This window comes from Pseudopodoces humilis, chromosome 8, assembly GCF_049639895.1.
Source record: "Pseudopodoces humilis isolate 2021_Gansu_Grassland_sample_001 chromosome 8, ASM4963989v1, whole genome shotgun sequence".
Taxonomy (NCBI): Eukaryota; Metazoa; Chordata; class Aves; order Passeriformes; family Paridae; genus Pseudopodoces; species Pseudopodoces humilis.
The window spans coordinates 18,730,848-18,756,602 of record NC_142207.1 but is presented as its reverse complement, the minus strand read 5'-3'; the positions used below and the strand labels follow the sequence as shown (position 1 = coordinate 18,756,602).

Below are 25,755 nucleotides of genomic sequence, written 5' to 3'. Positions count from 1 at the left end.
TTTCCTTATACAAGAGTAGGACCAAGTACACAGTTCCTTTCCTCCTCTTGCATCAATTGCAAACAAGTAAAAAAAACAAAAAGCTTTTGCTTGCCTATTAAGTATTTAGGTTTAAATGTCAGTGATTACTGGAAAGTTTTGGAAAACAATTCAAGGACTTGTTGAGAATTAAGAAAAATACTCTCCTTCTAAATTTTTTTTGTTTTCACAGCACCAAGTGATCCCTTGGATCCTTTAACTCTTGTGAGACCACTCTGAATTTAAACTGGAAACCTAATTAGATTTTAACAGGAAATCTGATCATGCATTTAGCAGCTTTAAGGGGCATGAATAGAATAGCATTTGAGAATGTGCTGCTATTTTGAAGATTGATGTGATTTTCTGATTTTGACAGAAAATGAAAACATAGTGAGAGGCTGTCATAATCCTCTGAATCAGCCAGATTCTTCTTAGAAGCCAAAGACATCTTGGCTCAGGTAGGCTATTCTCCCACACATGCCTTTGCCAAAACAGAGTGTATGCCGAGGCTTTTTTGCTGTTGTTTTTTTTTTCCCCTCCAGATGGTGTAATGAGGGATAGACTGCTGGTTGCTTGCCAAGGGTTGTACAATATTGTGGCAAAATGCAATCCCAAGCTGCAGTTCTGAAGGGTAGCATATCAATCACTTACTCATCAGGTTCCTTTACTTCTTGCATGTGGGGTCAAACCTTTGTCATTGGGCCAAGCCTATTAACAAGTTTAGTCCAAATGTTTTGAGAGCGACACAATTTGGTACGTTTCCTCTCCAAATGTTGATTAAATTGTCCACTGCTAGGAAGGTAAGAGCCAATATGCAGCTAATCCTTTTTAAAAATCTGTATCTCAAACCTAAATTGCTAGATCCCTCAGGTCAGCTAAAAATAATAGTGCCTGTGATTTTGCTCTATACACATCTAAAGTAAAAGCAAGAAGTTACTTGATGTCACAAATTATGTGCCTTTATGGTTGTGGTTTTAAACAGGTTGAGATTTTTTAAATTTTAAAAAATTTCTTGCACTTCAATGAAGTTATAATAATAAATAGAGCTAAAGATGAGGATTTTTTACTAAAGGGTGGGCTGTTTTTCTCCAGATGGATGCATACATCTTCCTTCTGTTGACATGCTTTTTCAAAATAAACCCGATATTAATTGCACCTTCACTGGGTAACACAATGGCAGAATGATCTTCCTTCTGGCTGTCAGGTGTTTGAGGGGGATTACACACATCTAGGAACAAAGCTACCCCCTGAGAGTAATATGCACTATGAAGTCACTGTACTTGAGAAAACTTCAAGTCTAGATAGGGTTAGTGACCAAAACAGTCGAGGAAGTCAATCTGCCCCGTCATCCTTTAGGTGTAACTTTATTTTACACAAACCATTCTTGTTCTAGGTGTTCACTTGACCTTACAGCAATCCAGTATACCCAAAGTGATGGTGACATAAAATAAGTGCACGGGCAGTTATGATAATAAAAGCAATTTTAATATGGCAATATGCTGCCATTTTAATAAACTACTACCAGCAGTCTCTCCCTTGTAGCTGGAGAGGGCAGGGTTGGTATTGAATAACATATTTGTAAAGATTTCAGAATGACAGCATGTATGAAAAACACATGTAAGAAGATTGCTTTACTATGAGTTATAAAACATAGGAAAAAGTTCTCCAGAAACCAAGATCAGTTTTTAAAAGTGACTTGACAAGCTAAGTATGAGAAAGCTTGCTTTCCAATTTAGGCTGTTTGGAAGAAGCATGGATGAGATTTTTAGTGTCATAGTGATATGACAATGGACAAAATCTACAATCACTCTTTAGGTTCCCAGTACACTGTATTTGGACCACCAAAATATTTTCTTCCTCAAGCAATAACAAATTATTATCCTGCTAGCGGGAAATAATCTGTAAATTATATCTATAACTAGAACATATGGAAGAAAAGCCATCAGATAGTATCATACATGAAAAATCGGTTGCCTTGCTCCAATAACAAAAAGTTTAGGCATAACATCTTTTAATTTGAGAAATGATGAAACCAGCAGTGGCAAGAATAACATTGCTATTTTCTTCAGGTAGATATATTAGATTGAGAGGTAGGTCATTTGTCAGCCACCCCTGTAGATAAAATGAAATGGCAGACAAAAACATCTGCTTAGTATCACAAAGCCAGAGACTTTATACTGCAGCACAGTATTCCGTGTCTGTATAAAAGATTACGTATTCTAAGGCTCTTTTTCTGTATACCTCTAGAGACACTGAAGAAGGCCTCAAATTTCAGCATGCTCTAGCATCTCAAGTTCTGGAGGGAGAGAGAGATTGCAGGGAGTTGTCTTATACAGCTGACATCTGTATCCTTGAATGCCATTCATAAATTAGACTCCTATCAAATAACAGTGCCCCTAGGCACCTGCTGCTTACAGACTGCCCTTCAGAGGGACTGAGCAGTCTTCTGCAGCATGGATTAAGCATTTTACAGTGCTCATAGGAAACCAATCTGAAAAATAGGTACCAAACCAATTATATCACCTCTGTTGGTGGATCTCCTTTAAGCTTTTTCAAACTTGCTCTGTGCAGTTCTTTTTGCAGTATATTTTAGAAATTGTTTAGCCATAACTTTAAGTGATAGACACAGAAAAGAAATGTAGTGGGCCATTTAAATTCTGCCTTTCTTTGTTTGCCAGTTGATCTTGAGTGCCCACAGAGCCCATTAAACTCATTTTGACATAGCCTTACATTTGACATTTTGACATTTGACATTTGAGATTAAATGCCAGGGTATGAAAGAATTTTTTAAGGACTTATTTTTTGTTTCAATACAGCATTGTCAGGACCACAGAACTGTAACAGCCTGCTGCGGTGTGTTATTTCAATCATTTCTTCTTGCCTAGGGAAAATATTTCTGATTAGCGTAGTTACTGTCCCTTTGTTACAAGGTTTATACAAAATTCAGCAATGTTGCTGCAATTGAACTTAATAGGAGCTGTGAATGCTTGGTCCTGGCTTTTTCCTGTTGGCAGTGCTCCTCTTGTCTGATAAGCTACAAACCAGGATAGCTCCTTTACCAGAGCAGTGGTGAATTTGGTGCTACAACTCTGCAGTAGAAGGTTTTTCAGTCCCAAAACAATGCTTTACACATGGTCGTCTCACCGACCCAGTTGTTACTTGGTCTGAAAGAGATGGAGGCTGGAGACCCTGGGGTGCTTTAGGGGCTGGTCCAAGAGTGCCCACCTGGACTGCCCTGCCCACAGCTGGCAGTGGGGGTGAGTTCAGAAGGAGGTCCAGAGCCAGTGTCTCATGGTTTTACCTCTCATATTGGTTCTGAGGCAGCATCCCAGCACATCTGTGTTAAGGCCTGGGAATCCAATTCTGTATCTTTCTACAAAATACCCAGGAGAGTCTATTAAATGAAACACATTTTTCAGTGTTTTTTCATGCTCTGAAATGATCCAAAACTTTCAAGGGCAACATGTGGTAGAAGAGGTCTCATACGGTGTTTATATAATTGTGATTGTATGCAGCCTAATAATACACTTCCTGCTCTCCTGCTTGATGGAAGCTTTTTCTTCATGTCCACTGGCTATTAAGCAATTTAATGACCTGATGACTAAGAACAAGGTGATTGCAGAAATAGTCTCAGCCAGCTAAAAGTGAGCCTGCATCTCTTTTTGCTGCTTTACTTTCTGTCTAAATGGTGCATTTAATTATAGGCATCGCATTTGGGAAGACTTGTTTGGTTCGCAGCAGATACTTGACAATGTCATCTGGAGTTTTCTGTTACAGCAAAGACTTTGCCTGAGGGTTTTTCTGAACAATGTTGTATTTTGTATCTTACCCAGTGCACAAGAAAAGACCTTCAGGGAGCAAACCCCCAGCCCAGGTTCAGCATCTATTGCTGAAGTCACCTGAAGTCACAGCTTGCATGCAGCTTGGAGTGCAGTGCTTTCTCGGTGCTTAAGAGAGGGGTTTTGGCCAAGATTGTGGTTGTCTTTCCTCTTACTTTTGTGAGGTTATTGCAGTCTGCCTGGGCCTCCCAGTGTCAATAGCATTTACACAAACCTTGTTGTCAGCTGTCACTTGAGGAGAGGTTCTTTGTTTTTGCTGCTCTTTCATTCTCTCTGCTCCAGTTTATGTGCACATACAGCTTCCAGTTACAATTTTGTTTTCTAAATTTATAAATGAGTGTCAAGCTTCTTGTACTACTGTTGTTGCTGTCATCTCTCTTTCATCTCTAGTGGGATGGGTCTTGTGACATTTGCAAGCTTTTTGTTGCTTAGTCTCCTTCCTGAAGGATGCTCAAGACAGTATTAAATACTTCTGAAATGGCTCCATATTGTGTTTCTAGTATGTTTTTATTCCTCTGGGTTGTCTGTTTTTTGTTTGTTTTTTTTTTAAAGTATTTTGAATAGAGCCTAGATTTGTTTGATAGATACAGTTGGAAAAAATAAAGTTGTTTACTATGAACCCTGTCTTTCCCCATGGCAGCCTAGTTAACTGCTGATGAGCAGCTACAGCTGTAGATTCCAAACATGAAAAATCCAGAATGTGTTCTGAGGAAAGGCTAATTTTCCAAGGATGATTTAGAAGTCCTGGTGTTGGCTGGTTTTCTGTCTCTGATGTCCATAATTGGCCTGGGCAATGAATGGCTGTTTGTATCTCATGCCATGCACGGCTTTATTTCTCTGGTAAAGGTTAACTGTTTAACTGATTAATTATCCAAAGCAAACTGACTAGATTTAGTCATCTCTTGGATTTTGAGAAGATGCAGGATATTGACTTTATAAATGTAGCGTCTGGCTTTTCCTATTTTATCATGTGATAACATTTAAAGAGCTTCTGGAATTTTAAATACCAGATGGGAATTTTTTATTCTCTGTATACTTTATTATGTCTAGTAAATACTGAAAGAAGTGGTGGCTGTCTCACAAATGTCCCAAATGACTGGGCATTTATTTCTGTTGCTACTTTTAGCATTCTCATTATCACCACTATCCCTTCACCACCCTAAGCCTTGTCCATGTCCAGCATATCTGCTTATTGCTTCCATAACACCTTTTTTAGGGACAGGATGCTGCCTTCTTTTGTTGTCACAGGAGCTAAACTTAAGAGAAAATGGCAGATAGGAACTGGGCTGTGCCCAGATCAAGTTTCTAATGTTCTCAAGCATTTTAATATAAACACAATTACTATAATTTCTATTAGTATTTTTCCAAATTGAATTGAGGAAGACAGGCTTTTTATTGCTATATCCAGACACTTAAAATTAAAGACTCCTAATATATTCCTTAGTAGTGGTAAGCTCAGGAAGCATTCAAGGAGGATGAGAGTCATTGTAATGAGAATGAAGGTCTTGTCATCACTTATTTTACGTTTCTCTTGGAAAAGTTATTTTTCTGGGAGTGATTTTTCCTCCACTTTTCCAAAAGGAATATTAATAAAACTTGGAAATTTAATGTAGTTTACGAAGATTTATATTTAAAAAATTTAAAATAAATTTAATTGGGCAGTTCTGACCAAAACTGTCTTTTGTTTGGTTTCTTGATAAGAGAGTTTGGAGATAAAATGAACAGAACATTGCTTAAGTTGATGGATACAGTTTCAAATTTAGAATTCTTTTAAAACATCAGAATACCTCATTTTGCTCTTAAATGCTCTGATATCCAGCAATTATTTAAAAGTAGGGGCCTTTCTTATTCAGAGACAGTTAAAGTCGCATTATCCTTATTAGACACAGCTCTCACTGAAATCATCATGAACTTTGCTTCTGTGACTAGTATGAGACATTGACATTTTCAGGAGGCTCATGGTTATACTTTTGCTTTGCTGTATCTTCTGTTCCAGTCCTTTATTGTGGCAGACCTACTGTCCAGTTTATTTTTGTTCCAAAAATCTGTTGATTCTTTTTTTTTTTTTTTAAGAGAAAAGAAATAGAGAGGGGAAAAAAAAATCTCTGTATCAAAGGAAATGAATATTTGTGTCTCAGGGATTACTTAATTTTAAAAGTTCCTTGAAAATCTTCATTAAAACAAAACCTGAGATAAACTCTCGGTTGACTGTGATGTATAAATATCTGTATTCTGGCCCAATCTGTTTCAAGCAAGTCCATTATCAAAAACATAACGTATTTGACTATTACATTGGTATAAAACAGTAGTCAAATTAACTAGATGCTGAGTGTGTTTAAACTGTAATTTCTCCTTCCAGTAGGTCATACAGTGAAATAATTTTTCCAGAGATCCCTCTCCCTGCCTTCTAACAACATTCTGGTTCTTGCTACTGTTGAAAGTTCTTACAGAAGAGCATGTGAGAATACAGCTTCATCTAACATCATAATTTCATATAAGAAGAGTTTGGAAAAGAAATTTCTCAATACTCTTGGGTACAAATCATGTGTTTAAAAGATACTTTTTAATGATACATTGAAGTTTTCTGTGTAGGACACCCTCAGTGTTCCAAGGATAAAAATTAATTGGTTGTCTGTCAAGGCTTATCCCACAGGACCTAATCATCTCCATTTTTTGCTAATACTACGTTCTTCTCCAAAGGTGCTTTTTCTTTCAATTTTAATAAATGATTGCTATAATTAATTTAAACGTGGAGATTTGTTTGCAAGCTGCCCTTAGGCTGAAGTCTGTGGCTTCTTTTTCAGGCCTCACTAGTGTTGCATACCTAAAATAACATCTGTTCTTTTGTCTGCTATGTAATATCATCTCACAAACAGTGCTACCTCTCTCTACAAACTTAGGCTTACTTAGAAAATACACTAATTAGTTTCCATTATCCTTCTACTTTGCATATTTCCCTCTCTACTTATAGTTTGAAGTAATTTGCTTTGCTGGGCTTTGGTTTTTTTCATTGTGCTGTAGGCTTTTAAGTTTGGGGATATAACTTAATAGGATCTGGTTTAATAAGATGCCGGCAGGCAGTACAGGACATAAATAGTTGAAATAATTCTTCATAAATGCTTTAAATGCAAGTATATCTCCAGTACTTACTGTAAAGCATTTTATTTCAAATTTTCTATTTTGATCTAAAAGTTCCCTCTGTATTAGACTTTTGCTTATCCAGCCATGTGAAATTAAGCACTGAAAGTTCTGCTGCTGCCAGGGGATCAAGGGGAGAAGTTGCCAGCTAAAAGTCTGACTGAGTGGTTTTAATTGCTATGTGTGACTGATTTGCCACATAGGACAGGTGTAATAGGACATTTACTCAATGTTCCCTAGCTTTCAGGTATCCCTGTAATGTCTAAACAGAGTGCTGACATTGCTGTCATCATGTTTTGGATTAGAATCTCAAATTTAAGCTAGTTTGAAACAAACAATTCTGTGAACTTTATGGTGATGATTAAAGACAAAAGAAGTTCTATCCTCTCCAGAACATTAATGACAGACCTGATAACATTTTCCATCCTAGAAATGAGGTTAAGCACTTTGAGAGCCAAGGCATATCAACAGAAGCAAAATTGAGGTTTTCAGAGCACACTATCCAATCATCTCACATAGCAAGTGAATCACTGCACAGTGATTTTATAATGTGGAATGTTTTGAGTGCTATTGCAAACTTCATATCATCCTGAAGCATAAGCCACAATAGGTCTGCTATAGAAATGACCCTATTAGGGACAGCTGAACAAGTGACAAATCTGCACACAGATTGCCAAATGAGGTAGTACAAATTCTGTGGGTAGCTGTGCTGTTTAAACCTTTCAGTTTTGTGAAATACACATGAGGATACTCATGTTGTTATTCCAGGCACAGATTACATCCAATCACTTCAGGATTTGAAAGCTTGTCTGGGAAAACATCAGAAAACGTAATTTATCGTGCATTTGCTGTACTGGTTGAATTGACACATATTTCCTCCTCCAACAGTCTTCTGGATCACTTTTTAAAATTTGGTCAAGAATTTGGGTAGAGCAGTGCCAAGCTATTCTACATCTTCCCACAATTGTGCTGGTGATGTTTGCTATCTTTGTCAAATGGGGATAGAACAATATTTATTTTTCCAAAATTGGAAAATAAAGACCCACATTAACAAGTTACAACCTGTTTTTATACCTCAAACCAATCAGATCTATGCTGGAGCAAAATTCAGTGCCCAGTCCTCACCAAACATCCCAGTCCACTAAGCCACTGGGTGTTTGGCTTTTTTAAACCTTCTGATAGAGAAACAATGACATTTCAGCATACATTATTTAAATCCAGGCTTGAGATGTAACTTCTCATGTTTTTAAAGTTTTCATATTTTTAAAATCTTCCTCTTCAGGGCCAGGTAATTTTGCAGAATAGAGTTAAAGGATATGGCTGTATAGTTACTTGTTTTTACTTTCTAACTTGCCAGGAAAAAAGTGTCATTGCTTTTAGGATATAAAACTGTGCTGCAAAATTGGAGACTCGTGGAAGCTGTGGCATCTGTTTAGTGTTTCTCAGACAGATCTGGACTTCTGTTTCTACTTTGTGGCCAGCCACAACCATGTGGCTCCAGCACAAATGATGGACAGGGAAAGCTTAACGTTTGCCAGCAAAATACTGTTTTGGTTTAGCCAGTTTGAGGTTGTGACTGCAAGCTGACTTGTCCTTACTGTGACCTAATTTATTCCTCCCAATTCTGTCTAAGGAAAATGGGTTTAAATTCTGCATATGTTATCTAAAGCACTTTGAATGTTTGTTTCACATTATCTTTGGAGCCTTACTGGAGCTGTTTTTAATCCTTTGCAAACATGGTTTAATAGAAAGCACGGAGAAGAGAAGAGAACAAAGTAATCCAATCTCCATGAGGATTTGCATCAGTGATGTAGGATAGGCAAAGGACACATCCCCCAAAGCTGCAGATCCCCAGTTACATGACTTGCCTTGTGCATGCTGAAGCAGCAGGAGCTGTCAGGTCTGCAGCTGCCCTCTACATCACTGCTGTTGGCTCCCAGGGCAGAAGTTGTGTTTGCTTTGAGTCCCTCTTACAGTTTGATTCCCAAAGGGATCTTCACCCTGCAGTGTCTGAGAGACATGGTGGGTGGATCAGCTACTTCCTTGCTTCTCCTCACGTGTTTGGAAGCACCAGTAAATAGATGTCTGTGTGGGGAAGGCAGAGGGATGTTCCCTTTAAGTGTCTTCCAGTTTTCCCATCACTGAAGGCTGACAGAGACTTCATTATTTATAATTACTGTAATTTTCTGTTGTTGAGCTATAATGCAAAATGCCTATGTGGGTATTTTTATACATTTACACTATTGTCTGGCAGTTGGGGACTTTGTAAAGATGTAACTTGTGAATTCTGGGTGATGTTATGAAGCCATTGTATCATGAATGCTGTGGGATGCATGTGACCCATGATAAGCTGTTGAGACAGAACAGGGCAGAGGGCTGGGTGAAGAGGAGTGAGGTGGCTGCTCTTCAGAATGTGGGTGTGGGGATGTGAAAATTCAACCTCTAAAAATTGTCTGAAGAGCTTGGAGCAGTTATATCCAGTCACTGGAGTTGCAACAAGCAATTGTATTCATTATTTAGTATTCTAATGTTTGAATGATATTCTTACAATATTTGAATGAATATTCTAACTTGAAACACTGTTTTATTGGTTAATTATATAGCATGCCTTTATGTGTTCTCTCTACACAGAAAATATTTCCAAAAAATGTCATAAGATTTCCTTTTCCAGTCCCTGATTTAAATTAAACAGGAGAACCTTAATGTGCTGTAGCCATCTTTTAACCTTGCAGCATAGCATAATGGTAGTGTTAATATTTTTGTGAACTTGATAGTTTAGATCAGTACCAAATTAAAATGCTAACAAATGAAAAACATTAAAGCAGAACTCAGTAACACATCATGTGTTACAGCTTCTCCTTTGATGAAATTATCTTCTTGTTCTAATGTAGCAGGGTCAGCTTTACCTCTCACTCCAGAATGTCATCACATTGTAAATAGCACATACAGCATTCTGTAAACATACTGTAATTGCACTTAGACTTGACTCGTTCTCATGCTCCATGTTTCACTGAAATCAATGAGGTTATGTGGATCAGTGAGAGCAAAATGTACTCCTTTCATTTAGACTAAAATGGCAAATTACAGCTGTGAATGCTTCTGGGAACATAGTGAAAGTCACAATAAAATTTAAATATAATTTATCCATTGATCTGAAACAGGAAACTTTGAGTGCTCAGGAAAGTTGAGTGCTCAGGAAAATTGGAGTGACTAGTGTTGAATTTTGGTCCTGTTTCTTCATTGCATTTTCACCACCTCATTACAGCTCATTACAGAAATTGAGATCTGGTATTCCTTCTTACAAAAGAGGAAAGCAGCTTTTGTCTTGTGACTAAAATAAACATGTTGGACTCACTCTTTACCAGAAACATTTTTTAAAAAAAAATAATTGAAGGGAATAAAATTATTTTTGTAAGATCGTTTCTTTTTGAGCACAGATATGTATTGAAATTAACAACATTTCATAATAAAATACCAGAACAGTGACTTTATCTTCATTATGATGGTGAATCATCATTATTTTAAATCTGAATGAAGAGGGGTTGTGATTTGCACAAGTCAGTACATGCTCATGTGCATCAGATGTGCAACTGAGACTTGGCTGTTTCCTGTCTCAGCTTTTCCTGTTCATACTATGGTATTTTCTGCTGTGACACATTGAATAAAATGGAAGATTATATCCTCAGGTTCTAACACCCAATCTAAGTGTGAAAAATCACTGACATGGAAGTTTTAAAGACCAGATTGTAGGATATCTACTAGTTTTTTTTTATCTAGAAGTACAGAGCACTAGCAGCATTTGTGATTTATCAGGCACTGCAGAGAACAGGCTGGTTTCTTAAACACACTACAACACTTGTCTGTCCTAGGCCAGAGCTGGTTCTTGGGCCGCTGCTGAATTTTCAGATTAGTGGGATAGATGCTGCATCCTCTGTGGGGACAGTGAGGTCAATGTCCTGATGATCAAGTGAGGAAGGCTTAGACAGCCTCTGAGAAGCAGTGCTTGGTATGATGGGACAGGTAATACTCTGGAGCATGTGTGAGGGATAGCAAGTGAGGGGAGTCGTGCAACAAGGATTTTATGTAGATCCAGAAATCTGGAGAGTGTGGTTTAAGGTACAGCTTATGGTAAACTGAACTGAGATATGAAGATGAATTGGTGATGTGTCAAAAGTTACAGGGATTAATGTTGATTCTCAGTAGAAAGGCATGATTATCTGCTTTTCTTTATGTGTTTAACTTTATGTAGAAAAAAGAAATCTAGTTCTAAATATCAGTGTAATATTTCTGCAGTAGTGAATATTGTGCATAGAGAAAACTGGACAGATCAACTGCACTGACTCACCTCTAGGTAAGTAACCACTATTAACACCACAGTGCAGGACCTCGCAGGGACTGGCTGGGTGGGTAGCATTGACCCAGTTCTGCATTGTGTGAAAGTGGAACACAGCATCCTTTGGGTCCAGTTGCTTTCTGCTGCACTCTCAGAAGCTGTGTGGAGCCTTCTGAATGCATGCTAGGGAACTATAGTTTTATATGGGCAACTTAGTTCCTTTAAAAAATTTGTAGAACAAATAAATGCCCCAAGCTATGGCTCTATTTTTCACTTCATAGAGACTAAAGGTAGGCTGGTTAAATGCATGAAAGGAAAATGTAGCTTTTTCTTGTAGCTTAGCCACAAGAAAAATAAGTTCTCTAATTGATTGGGTCAAGAGGACCTCAGGGACCTCTGTTTGGATGAAAACAGAATGTCACTTACATCAGAGATAGGAAATCTGATCTAACACAGCTTAAAAATATCATAACCCTCAGAGGTTGAAGTTAAAACTAAATTTAGAGGTAAATGTGAATAGCTTAAGCTGTGGAGGGCCAAACTTTGTATGCTCTAAGGCCATATTAATTCCCAAGCTGATAGACAGGCCAAACCACTTTAGTTATACTTTCCATGAAGAGCAGTTTTCTTAGGAAACTGTACTAAATGACGCCAGAATCTCTCACTGGCTCTTCTAGCTGATCCCTCTACTTAGCTGCCAAATCGGGCAGGCAGATAGGTAAAGTCAGGATCCAGAACTGATTTGTTGGCAATTTTTAGTTGAAATGAATATGAATTGGTGAGGACAGGTGAAGCAACAACAATAAAACCAGTCACATCTTCCTATACAATAGAGATTGAGGAAATCATGGTTTAAAGTTACAGTTTTCAGGGAATGCTCTTGCATTCTTTCAGCTGCATGTTGCTGAGGAAACTGAACAATATATTCTTTGTACACTAAGAGCAACCTGGAGTATTGTTGATAATATAAGCAAAAATCTAAAATCAGTTACTATGCCCATAATACCAAATATTAAAGCTTTTTATGTCTCTCCTTCCCATACTAATGTTTATATCTTTTTCCACAAATGTTCAGGTTCAAGCCCCCAGTAGGAGTCTCCTGGCAAGCAGAAACTGATGGCAGCTCTTGCAGATGCTTGTAAACATCTAGTGTTGGTCATGGGCTGTGGCAGGTGAGCAGGGTGGTTATGTATGCTGAGTTATAGTCTCCACTACTGATCTCGTGGGAGGACAACAGGCACCTGGAACAAATGGGTGCAAACGGCTTCTGTGTTCGCCAAGAGGGGGGGCCAGAGCCCACCCAGGGGTGGTGTAGCTGCAGGGAAGCCCCGGCAGCCTGGGGCTCAGAGAGGTGAGGAGTGCTTTGCACAGCACTAGATCAGAAATGCAAGGGAGGGAAGCAGCAGCTACACTGATTCCAGCTTGTGGGTTGCACAGCTATAACAGTAAAGGATTAGCTGTTCATATTAATTATCCACACATTGTGTGGGACAATTTAAGTCACAAAACCTATGGGTAATTGCTTATATAACATACTTATATGTCTATGTACCTATAGAGCTCTCTGTGAGTATATAAATACTGATGGTTTGCTATGGCTGAGTGATGTGACCCTTTATTTTGAACTTTGAAATTGATTTTTTTTTTCCCTAACTAGGATATTAATGATCCCGCAGGAAATTCTTCTTTTTCAGAAAGTCTGTGATTTTTAAAACAGTTTTCTATGAATTAATTGGCAGAAACTGATCTTGACCTCATTTTCCAGACCTTGAAAAAAATTAAACTGAAGCAGTTGACAGCTACATAAAAATGACAGCTTTGCACAATAATTTATTAGTTATTTTTTCCTGCTTGGAGATGACTGTCCTTGTACATGAGGATTATTAATATTTTTCTGTTATCTGCATTTTCTATTTAGTCATTATAAACATGCTATTAGTGTTCTATACATTGCTCTAGTCACATAAAACTTATTTTGTTTTTGTGAAGCTGTTAATTATTTTTCCACACAAGTTTTTAGTGGGCCTTCAGGAAAGAATGGTTCTGGTTTTGATTTATTTTGAAGTATGATTCCTGAGGGCTGGATCCAATAATACAATCCATTTGTCTTAAGCACTGCAAAGGCTCATGGCAAAGCTCTAAAAATCAATTTTTAGAGAGACAGAGAGAAGACGTATAGCTGTACAGCCGTTATAGTAGTCCAGAACTGTGAGGTGTATTCTTCTTTTTTAACCAGTCTTTAAATGTTTATAAATTTGTTTTTTCAATAATACTACAATCAAATATTTAAGTCTCAGAATATAGATCCTGTAGGCAGAAAAAAATGGACATTGTTTATAAAAGCAAATAAGATATATTAATGAATTAAAAATAAAATCCTATTAAACCACATTGATTAGGGTGTAAGAGCTCTTCTACAGAACTGGACATAAAACTAGAACTAGAATGTGGCATTAACTAGAAATAATTTAATGTTGTGGTTCCATTCTGACAAAATACGAAATATGAGTGGCGTGGCTGTCAAAAAGTGAATTTGGAAGCAAATTTTGGGATAATTTGAAAGGCTGGTGGCAAAGCACACATACAGAGATGGGGATAGGGGGAAGGAAGTATTTTAGTCTTGATGGTGTTGCTTTGAATTCAGGTGTCTCCTCAGTGTGGAGATGCTCTCAGTGAAAGCTCAGCTGTTGGCTGGGACAGAGCAACCTCTGCATCCTCCTCAGGGAGGATGGGGTGAGAGGTGAGGCCCTGCCTGCCCATCTGCTGGAGCTCTGCCCATCTCCTGTCACCTCTCTGGGGCCTCCCATGCCACTGTCGGGGAGGAGGAAGATGCTGGCCCCTTCTTGGGGACCCAGCCAAATGCTGGGGCACAAGTGGTCTTGCTTGGTCAGCAGCATAGCGTGAGCCCTATCTCACAGGGTTAAATCAAATTATAGGGGTTTATAAAGTAAGTCACTTTGTGAAATTGTTTCCAAATTTGTGATACAAGTTTGGGAATGAAGGTTCTGGGTCCTTTGAGTTATTCAGCCCTTTCTGCAGGGAGAGAAGTTGTGGTGTGAGATAGGTTGACTGTAGATTTGAATAAGGCCTGACTGTAATAATACTGAAAAACAAATGGTGAGAGTGTTATGGATAATGTTATGCGAAACAGAATGAGGGATCTGAAGTATGATTCTGACTTGCAATACAGCAGGGGATATACCAAAAGATCCAAAAGATTATGTTTTGCTTTGCTGCTGTGGGACAAACACTGGATGTTCAATATGTGTATTGGTAATATAACATAAATCCTTAAAATGTTAATATTGGAGTGGATTTGTTTGAATAGAATAGAGATATGTTCAGTTCCTTGGAAGACTTCGCAATGTTCATTTATAACAAAGCTGAAAAATAATTTAAGTAGACTTCTTATTAAACATGGGAGACCTAATCCAGGCTTCAAAAATGTATTTGCATGGTTTGAAGGAGCTTCTGGGACCAAAAGATGGTGAAAAAGAGGCTTAAAAGTGAAGAATTATATGGTCGTGAGACTTTAAAAAGATGCTGAATTTAATCCTGTAAATCCTGTAGGAGTTACAAGACCAGACTTCAGCTGATAACATTTTTTGTTGCCCCATTAAAGAAACTCTTGTGTATTTATGGAGGAGATATGAAGGTTTATATTTTCAAATTGCATTCCTATATAAAAAAAATAATCTCTGAATGAAAGTCTGTGATGAGGGATTTACCAAAATACAGGTTATATGGCACTGCTGTCTTGCCCTTCTTGCAGAGCTGCCCAGGGCTGAGGACAAGGACTGGACAGAGGAAGGGAGGGTAAAAATCAGATTAATTTGATAAATGATAAAAATCATCAAAGAATCCCAGCTTCAGATGGGAGTGGGATTTGCACTTGACTAATGCCTTAAGAGGCCTGTTACCATCTCACATGGAGCCATGGGACACAATGATCACCGACATCCTACTTTTCAAAACACCTTTCATGTCCTCAGGCCCCACTTCAAATGGAAAAATCTGAAGCATCAGGTGAGTCTGAAAGAATGACTGTTATACTATCAGATATATAGATCACAATTAGGAAGCCAAGAACAAATGCAACTGTTTCCTGAGCAATGAGGCATGAGATTAAAATCTGATGTCCAAATGTAAGAATACAATTAGCAAGTGACTTAAGTTTGTGGTGCAAAATCAAAATGCTCCTATTTCAGTTGCATATTCCAGCACTGTGTAGGTTCCTCTCCTTGTAAACTACAGAAGAGTTTTTTGTGACTAGTTAATTGCATATCTGGAATAACGATATGTGGTGTCATAAAGAAATGACATACGAGAACTAGTGTAAAGCGGTGCTTTCTTCCACTTCTTGTTTTCCACACTGAATGCTGTACACCAGGGCCTTTTAGTGATACAGGTTATTATGGATGTTGACTGCAGTTTCGTAGCTTCTGTTAAGTCTGAGGATAAGCCAACTCAGTAGTTACACATTGGGTAGGAGAAGCATGCTTTTGAGAGGATGCTCGCAGTATCAGACTGCAGCATTTTGCAATGGTAACCAGTTCTCCACAGTCTAATGGTGCGACATTCCTGTAAAGTTTTTCCTAAACCTAAAGTAAATAGGGGGGAAATAGTACTGTTCCTTTGTGATATGTTCCTTGAGGAGTGAATCTATGAAACTTAGATTACCTTATGAAAGGAATGTGGTCGTGTTAAAGACTTGAGAGATTTTGGTGGGGGAAAGATGAAGGTTATAGACTAATTTAGATAGAAGCTTATTTCACAGGTCATTTATTTGGATGATTGGGATTTTACAAAAGGAGTCTGGGGAAATACATTAATTTCTTTGAAGTGACTAAAGTGTATGGTTTTATGAGCTCACTTTATTGGGTAATACACCTTTCTGATTTCCTTATAACAGCTCCCCGGAATGTATTTATAATTTACAGGATGATGCCTAAGCTCAGTATCTAAACACGGATGTTCATTGCCTGCATATAATAATAAATGATAAAGGAAGAAGTTGTAGGGATTAGAAACCTCTTCTTTGATGACCAAGAATAAATCCAGCTGATGGAAGATAACTGAATTCACACATCTGTTTATCCTCACAGAAACACTGGGCATAGATAATGAGACACATATATACACATAGAGAGGAGAAAATAGAGGACATATGCTGGCCTTTCAAACAATGTAGAGAATGTGCATTTAAATATACTTACATGTAGGTCTGAAAAATTGACCTAAACACCAAATAAAAAAAAAGTCAACCAGATGTGACCCTGTATGCTTTGTAAACCCTACTGAATAACTGCTTTTATTGCTTTGCACACAGTGCCTTGCTAAATATGATTATGGAGATCTTAAATCCACATTGGTTTAGGGTAATGCGAAAAGAGCTCTGTTTAAAATCAGCAAGTAAATACATCCCATGGTAATAGAACCTATGTCATCTAAGCATGGCCTTGTGATTTTTATTATCACGGTTGCCTTCATCCTAGATTTGTATAATTAAAATGTTTCTAATTACTAGCTTATTAGAAGGGGCTTTGAATGAAGAAGTTGAGAAATTTGGATAAGAAAATAGAACAATTTCATGCTTTCATTGTTCTTTATTCTTAGTGATGCTTGGTTGTTCCTCACAAGCTGTCACCGTTTGTGGTCACTTTGCTTTGTTGTAAGGCTCTGTTTGCATCTTGTCATGACATCTGCTTGCAGTCTGTGTTATGGGTTTCACTACAGTGTCATTTTTCCTGATGCTGTCAAAGTCTCTTTTTCTAAAAAATACAATTCAGAAGGTAACACATGTGAGAGTTAGTGATCGTAGTCTTTTATGTGAGGTTTTCTTTGCTAGATTTTCTGGGTTTATACCATGAAACAAAACTTCATTAGAGAGCATGTAGTTACTGTGACCTCTCCTGACACTGCTGTTTTACAGTATTGCTGCAAAAATTTACAGTGAATGAGAACCTCCTGAAAGTATTCAGTGTCAGTATAAGTTACCACAGTACCCCTGGCTCTATAAAGCTGTCAGAGACTAAGCTTCATTTTCCTTTTCTGTTCCTTTTCTGCTGCAATTGCATTTTCTGAAATTAAGACCACCAAACTTCTAGGGAAAATGTAAGATTTAGTTCTTCCACTCTTCCTGTTATAATTTAGGGAAATATACTCAAGAGGTTGAGAAAGTGATTCAGGTAAGGTGTCAGATAGAAATGAAAACCAAAAATTTTGGCTCTGAATTCATGGATAAGATTGCCAGTCCTTATAGATAGACCCTATTCTGTTGGCTTGTACTGTTCACTATGGCTTATGAAAAAGCATAATACAGAGAATGACCTTTTTTTTTTTTTTAACCCTTTTTCCTTCTTTATAACTGGTACTTCATTCTTTCAAACCCATTCTGCTTAAACTTCAACTTTTAAAATTCCCAGTAAATATTTTTTTTCTGCTCATTAATGTACAAAAAGTAGATTGCCTTTGGCTATAAACGACGTGAATCCTAGTCTATACAGAAAAATTAATAAACTTCTCTGTAAAAGGAGGAGGGATTAAAACAAAAGATGGGGAAAGAAGCACAAAGTCATAAGAGAGAGGACAGACTTCTTGATTTAACCATCCAAAGTATGGGAGGTTTTGCAATATTCTTTGTTCAAGAGATTCAGTTCATTGTTCCAAAATGCCTGGTGCTGTAATATCTATGGTGAAGTTAATTTCCTTAATTTCCTAAGATTTCTGCTGTTTCTTGAGATGCAGGGGAAAAAAAATATCAATGCATTTTAGAATTTATATTTTCTCCATTTATTGAATAAATAATTCTGACAGGAGAGGAAATATCTATCTCCCTGCTGTGGATATAAAAGATAGAATCATCTTTCTGCTGAACCTCTAGATCTCATGCATGTTATTGTAATAGACTTTGTTACTGCTGAGACATGGAATAAAGCTTTCACCAGAAGTTTATTTTAAATGCACTGGTTTTTGAAGCCTAAAGTAAGTGTTAAAGTAATGAAATATTTTATATTCAGCTTTAACAATGGATGGTCATGGCAAAAAGGAAATATTGCTGCATTCAGCCAGGTATTTTGTAATTCATATTACTTATGCTAGTCAGGGAGAATAAGAGATGCAGAGATAGCATAGCGATGCCTGTGATTTTCCTAGCATTTTGGTTTTTGGTCTTTGTAGAAACTAATGTGATTGTAATATTTTATTATTATTATTAATAATATTGTAAACTTTATTATTATTAATATTGCAACTTGTAATTGTTCTGTTAAATTGTGAAGATCTGGTCAATTTCAGCTTTGTTGTAACTTAGGGTCAGATTCCAAGCTCTGCATAAAGTGCACATCCTTCTGCTAAACTGGATGGGATCATCCTTGAGAAATCTTAATGTCAAGGTAGTTTCTATAAATACCAACAGTAGTTGTTTGAACAAATGGAAAATGTGTGCTATTCCCTGGAAGTTCACAGTAATTTTTCATTTATTGAGATGTTTTACCACTTCTTTAGAAAGGTGTGCTTCTATTCAGTCTGCCCGGCATCTAAAGGGTGTGTTATAAACGTTGTAAACAGTTATAAATGAACCTTTAGTTTAAGGAGAGACATTAGTCAGACTGAGAACTCACTCCCATTGGACCATCTGCTACATAAAATCAGAGCTGAATTAATGTAGACTTGAGTAGCTGGACTGGCAAAAGCATAATTTATGAAAAATAAAATATAAACATTTCATTTTATGGGACTCTTACAACTGAAGTGCAGAGAATACTGGGAAATGGCAGTGCCTGGAGGGGCTGGTACCTCATAAGGGCTGGAGATTCAATGCAGCCATTGTTTGTATGACTTAGATTTTATTAAAATCAGCAGGCATTTTACCACTCATATTCACTACAATATCCCCTGTGGTATAAAAGCTCTCAGAAAAATACAGAGCATTTTTCAAATCTCACCATAAATTGTACATTTCTGTGAGCTTGTTGCAGCACATAGTTTCTTTAGAATTTCAGTCAGCCATAGCAAACCAAAGCATGTTATCAAACCTTTTGTCAAACGAGTATGCAGTGATGCACAAAGCATGTCCTTTAGATTCCAGATTGTTAGGAGGTTATGTAGGCTTACATGGACTAATATGAAAGTAAGCTCTTTCACATCTGTCCAGAAACTAATGTTATTGTTAAGTAACACTTCAGTATTCTTGTATGGTTTTTGCTGGCAGTGCCTTTCCTTCTGTTGCAGAGATTTACAGTGCAGTCTTTGAGAACTGCAGCCACTGACTACTAGAAAGTGTGAAAAGAATTGTGTAGATCAGGTCTAGTAGGAAAAACAGAGGTTACAGTACTAGAAGTAGTATGTTAAAGGAAGTAGAAGTTTAGAATTTGACATGCCGTTTTTCCTGGAAATGTTTAATTTTAAAGACAAAAATTAAAAAGTAAAAGTCCATCAAAAAAGCCAAGGAAAACAAGGAAGAAGAGAGTCCTAAATGTTTAGGTACTGTGAGAGGCAAGCTGGTTTCTGTTACACAATGCATCAAAATAAATTTTAAGATTTCTTAAATAAATTCTTCTTTTCCAAGAACCTTGGAGGATTCTTCAGTCTCAGCTTTAATTGCAGTCCTGCCTTTGACCCACAGGTAGATTCCATAAAGGGCTATTGTCAGCTACCAAAAATAAAAAAAGCCTCAGTGTATTGCTGTGCAGTGTGGCATCCCAAATTGCCACCATCAGGCTCATTCACTGAATTCAGTGCTTCTCAGTGGTGGTCATGGTCACATAGGAGATGCTGCACTACAGGAAAGCTGCAGATGTCATATCTGTTCTGTTTGAGCCCTTCCAAGTTAAGATATTCATCTGATCCTTTCTATTCTAAATATAAAAGAAATAAATAGTCCTGAAAGTAAAAATTAAGAGCTCCCCGGTCTTAGATGACGTGACAAAATCCTTTTCACGTTTTTCATACCCATAAATGTCTCTGCAGAGTGCAAGAGTTTTAACTGGCCAGGTGTGCACGGTGATCTCATGTGACATTAGAGACAAGCCTGGATTTAGGGTTGCTCTAATGCATTTCACTTTGGAAAAGCAAAAGTAGGCTTCTGGACCAAACTTAATTCCCAGGCTGATGTGCAGGACGAGCTGTTGGGCCAGGACAGAGAGCAATGGTGGAGAGCAGGCCCGGCTGTGGGTGTGGCCGTGCTGCTGGCTACAGCGTCCTGCTGGACTGGGGCTGCCTTTGCCCTCAGGAGCTGCTTCCTTGCTTGGCTGCTGCAGTTTGTGGTGTGAGTAGGAACATAAGTGAGTAGGAACCTCTGCAGCAGAGGTGTGGAGTAGGAACAGAAGAGACCAACTTGTGAGAGCCATTAAAGCGGAGTTATCTGCCAGCCCCATGCTGGGTTTGTGTGCTCTGGGCTGAGCATCTCAAGTAGCGTCATGGCCTGCTGCTGTTAGGAATTGAAGATTTTCTCTTAGTGACTGAACCAAAACCCTGTTGTTAGCATATACCCATACCAGGCTTTCTCAGGGCAGACACAGCTTTATTTAAAAAGAATCCAGATAGGTGCTGCTCAAGCTGGTCTCATGAAAGGTCTTTGTTAAAAAATAAACGGAACCCTTGGTAACCAGAGTTGCCGGTGTCTATCAGAAAGAATAATCTGAAAAACAGAGGTAGCTGCTGCTTTAATAAATATTATCTTCCAGTGAAACATTTCCTAGAAGCTAAAACAGGAATATATTTTAGGAGATATTAATTGTGCTGTAAGGTTTCCTGCTGATTTGGTTTATGGCCTCTGCTCTTCTCTATCTACAGAACTTGGGTGGTCTTACATCATTCAGTTGTTCATGATGTTTATGTCATTAATAATTCTCAGAAGCTCCTTGGGAAAATTGCACAGTAGGATAAATCTTATATGTATTACTGTACTGTTTGTCAATAGGGAATTCCAGTCTTTTTTAAAAAAGTATTTCTCTATTAAAATGAAGATGGGTCAGGAACACTGATTTTATGATGATGGATGCTGAATGAAATGCTTTAGAATAGCTAGAGATGTATATAAGTTATTTGTTGTTACCCATTTTCTCTTGCGTTTTCCTCCCCTCATAATTTCAGGATGGATCTCTTTGGCAGGCTCGCAGAACAGCAAGTATCTATACTAGGCTGTTGGATATATGCTGTTAAAACATATTGTCCGTGGCAGTGTTCAGACAATTTATATATTCTCTAAAACTTATTCTAAAAGGCCTTTTTGTTCACTCTCTATCTTAAAAGCCAGTTTCAACAAGCATTGCTGAGATTTTGATTTACTGTTATGAGTGATGTTTTAAATGTGCTGATGCTTTCACAGGAAGATGAAAAATACGCTCTGGTGTTATTTTTTTCCAACCCTGCCTGCGATTTCAGGTACAAAAGGCAGATTGTGCTTTTGCTATTCAGAGACCTTTCTGAAACTCCCAATGACATTTAAGTATGGATTAATATTTTGTTGATTATTTTTAGGCTAAGCATTACTAAATACAAAGTCTGAATGTGCTGCAAATCTTATTCAGCGATTATTAATTCTTATTATCTGTAAAACTATCTGTCACTCCATAATTCCATTACAGTAAAATAATCAGCAGTTATATACCTGAATGGGATTATAAAATACTAGGAATATATGATTGCTACAGCTTTTTTAATAATAGGATTACTGAGATTCTGAGGATAGTGTCCATCAGTTGTTCTGTAGAAAACAACAGAGGTGACAAATATGGGGAATGCTGAATCACTGCTGAAATATTTGCACTAGGAAAATGCCAAACTAAGTTTAAAAATATTTTGTATTCATTATGAATAAAGATATATGGGTATATATTCAGATTGGGTATAATAGAAAGATAATACTATTAACCAGTCACTAGACACTAGTGCCTCCTCCATCCTTTTATCTAGACCTTTGAATTACAGTCCATCCTGTAATATGGAGTTAGATATTGACCAGCTACCTTGTAAACTTGCCATGCCTTTGTGATGTTTGTTGAGTTTGCTAATAGTCTTTTTCAAATAGCCTCTGCATTCTTTGAGAGAGAAGCGTATGCCTTTGTGGTTCAGTGGTGCAGATTTTTGAGTAACGAAATTTCTAATCTGTGTGCATTTAGACAAACTTGATGACTGATCAAAGTAGGAAATACACAGAAATTACAGCCCATTGGGTAGACTAAACATCCAGTCACTTGTCTTGTTCCTTTCGCTTTATTGTTTAATTCTTCTGAATGCTATGTTGCTCCTTAAATGCACACAGAAAGTTGAAGTTTGGTGTGGTTTACATTTTTATAGAATAGATGTATAATGTCTGATTCTTAGCACCTCGACTGACATAATCCTCTCATGCAGCAGGTAAAGTTTGATCTTGGAAGCACTGATTTGCATGACCTACTTATGCACTAACATGTAGCTAGAGATACAATAGATGTGCTCTGTCATTATAATGACAATATAAGGCTCCGGGTGGCCTCTTTAGACAAACAGAGCTTTCAAATTAATTCCTTGATAGTACATATGGAATGAAAAGACCTTTCCTCTAATAATGTGTACAAAACCTGATGTTTTTAACTGCATACATGTGCAATAAAATGAGACCTAATACTGACATAGTTCTGAAGTGAAAAGATGATTGTATCATTGCAGGTATTGACTAGTGTGCATTTAAATGACTTGCAGATGGCATTCTTCTGAATGTATTCTGCAACAATTCTAGTTGGTTTATGTTCTTTTAGATTTAAAAAGAAATTCCCATCACCTCTTTTCCTAGTCTGTTTGCAAAAATAGAAATATACCTAAATGCGAAAAAATGAAACCTTTCTAGTAAACATGACCACATATCTGCCAAAAGCTATCCTGAGGTAGGACATATTTACATTATGGTTAGCCACAATGTTATCAAATGTTTTTAATCAATACTTTTGTTCTGAGTCAGAATTCTATTAGTGGCTTGTGTGATGTTAAGTCAACTTTTTGGGTCAAGGAGCCTGTGCAGACCATGAAGTTTCTAACACCTTTCTAAACAATTAATAATCTGTCAGTGCAAACCAGGAATTTTGGTGCTATGGAGACATGAAGTAGTGTTGCAAGTTTTAAATTAGAAAATAGCAAACAAAAATTTTTATGTCAGGGTAATTAGGCGCGTCAAGACAGATGAAAGATGTTCAATGCTCCCCATTCCTAATCTCACTGCTCATGAAAATGTTTCAGCACCACCTTCAGCATGTTCAGTCACCGTAGTGGGAAATGTTTTCCTTCCTTTTCTATCATGCCCTGATGTAATTTTAATTCTATAGTTATAGTCAGTCCCTTCAAAACTAATAGTCATATTGTGTTTTCTTCTTCAGAATTATTAGACCTGGGATATGTGCTTAAGCCATTTCCATGTAATAGCAAGCAGGGCTCATGGGGTCTGAAGTACTTGGTAGCTTCAGTTGTTTGAATAGTAGTTGAAACAACATAATTCTTACAGCAAACTGGGAATGAGCAATGTTTGTGCACAGCATATTACTTAATTATTAATTAAATGGAGATTGAAACTGAGGGGCATAATTGGTGAGTGGTAATGCCCATCCTTGGCTACTGTACAAGGTTTGCTGCCCGGGTGGGAGTTTGAAGCAGGGTTCTGTGTGGGCAGCTCTGTGAGTTTGTCATTGTTCTGCCCTTTGGTTATTTCATCCAGATACGCTGTAGATATGCTGTGCATTCAGAATTACACTAGATGCACCAAGAATTAAAATGGAATTATCAATTTTTAAAATTTTTTTTTAAAGTAGACACTTTTCAATTTCCTGGAGCATTTGTTGATACTCTAGGGGAGGATATATCTTTTTCATCAAGATTGTTCTGTAAGTGGGTAGGTATTAATCTAAATGCAATTTATTTTTGTGTTTCAGGATCATTGTCTTGCACTGTCCACAATACTTACACTTTAGACTTCAGCTTTGGGCTTACATAGTAGGAGGCATTGAGAACACTATGATTAAGGTTCATGTCATACCTGTCATGAATATTCATAAGTTATGGTCTTGTGCCTTTTCCATGTACAGATGGATTAAGTTCATTATGTAATGAATGAACTAAAGATCCAAGTTCTGTTAGACTGTTTTGTGCTAGCTTTACCAGAGTAAAAATAACCATCTGCATAGAATTAAAAACATTCAGTTGCACTTTTATGTCTAAAACTGAAAAGACTGAAGGATGTACAATTATTACTACATCTAAAATGCATCTTTGAGTGTCAGTGTTGAATTGGTTCAAATTCTCTTTTGTTTTTTCTAGAATTCTTCTCTAAATAGGATTTCTGTTATGTATGTAAGAAAATACTTGGTTTTTCTTGTGTTTGGATTTTGAAATATTTACTGGTTGTGGTAGAAATGCTAATTATTTGCTAAAAATTAACAGCAGCAGAAGTCCTGTGCAATTAATTTCACCATGGTATTTGATTCAAGATGAAGTAAAAGTGAGTTAGTCACATGTCCAATTTTTGCTTCCATTACTTTCCTTCAAATACTTTATCATATATTGCCGATGCATATTCTCCTAGGTGAAAACAGTTAGTAGTTCAACATGTCTTAGCCTGAAAATATTCATTTGGGTGTGATGGATACGCAGTACACCTGGAAGGAATGTCAGCTAGTTTATATCTGAGCTGTGCATAGTTGATTTTTTTTTAACATAATCTTTCTTTAGTGTCACTTTACTTGGGCCAAAATCAATTTTGTATGGAAACTGTTTTACAGCTTGTGTGGAATGAACTTGTGCTTTTGATTTGTTTCCTAATAAGGTGGTCTAGGTTAGTAACTGTGAAAGCTGCCTTTACCTGGCACATTTTATGGTCCTTTTGTGAAGATTAAAGAGATAAGAAAGGCAAATCCTCAGGGACCTACTAAACATGCAGAGTTTTTCAGATTACCAGTGAGAGATGAAGTGGATAAGTTTGATCCTCATGATTACAGTCTGTTCTGTAAACAAAGAAAATCTCTCAACCATAGATGTGTGTTTGGACATTTTCCCCAGAAGATATTTTCATATATGAAAACCCCTAAAATTTGAATGTATTTTCTACCTTGGCAACCAGAAGATGTGTAGGCACTGTCAGAGAAATGCTGATCCTACATTTCATTATCCTGTCTTTAATGCAGAGGACACAGTTATACTGTGTTGTATCTTTTATAGAGATATCAGGGTGGTTTTTACAACATGGGAAGAAGAAATAGAAGATTCAGCAGGACAGGAACTTTTTTATGTTAGTAGCCAAAACAATAAAATCTGCCCTAGAATTACCACTTTCCAGCAGCAGTAATTCCAACAAAAAAGTACAACATAAAAGTACTGGTGAGTGGCTTATACGTGAATAGACAGGGATATAGAATAGTCCCTTTTAAGGTAAAGGGTAGGGGAAAGGGGTAATTTGTTTAA

The 25,755-nt window shown here is 37.3% G+C and overlaps 1 protein-coding gene across 5 annotated transcripts in view; it reads right to left on the bottom strand.

The window, feature by feature from the left end:
• Positions 1-25,755, bottom strand: part of B3GALT1 (beta-1,3-galactosyltransferase 1) — a 175,142-nt gene that overhangs the window by 17,927 nt on the left and 131,460 nt on the right. The window contains exon 5 of one of the 5 annotated variants that reach the window (XR_001331271.2): positions 16,915-17,099. The exons of the other annotated variants lie outside the window; for them this stretch is intronic. The gene's annotated coding sequence lies outside the window, so the exon portion shown is untranslated. Of the gene's footprint in view, positions 1-16,914; positions 17,100-25,755 lie in introns of those variants that run through there. 5 annotated transcript variants of the gene reach the window in all.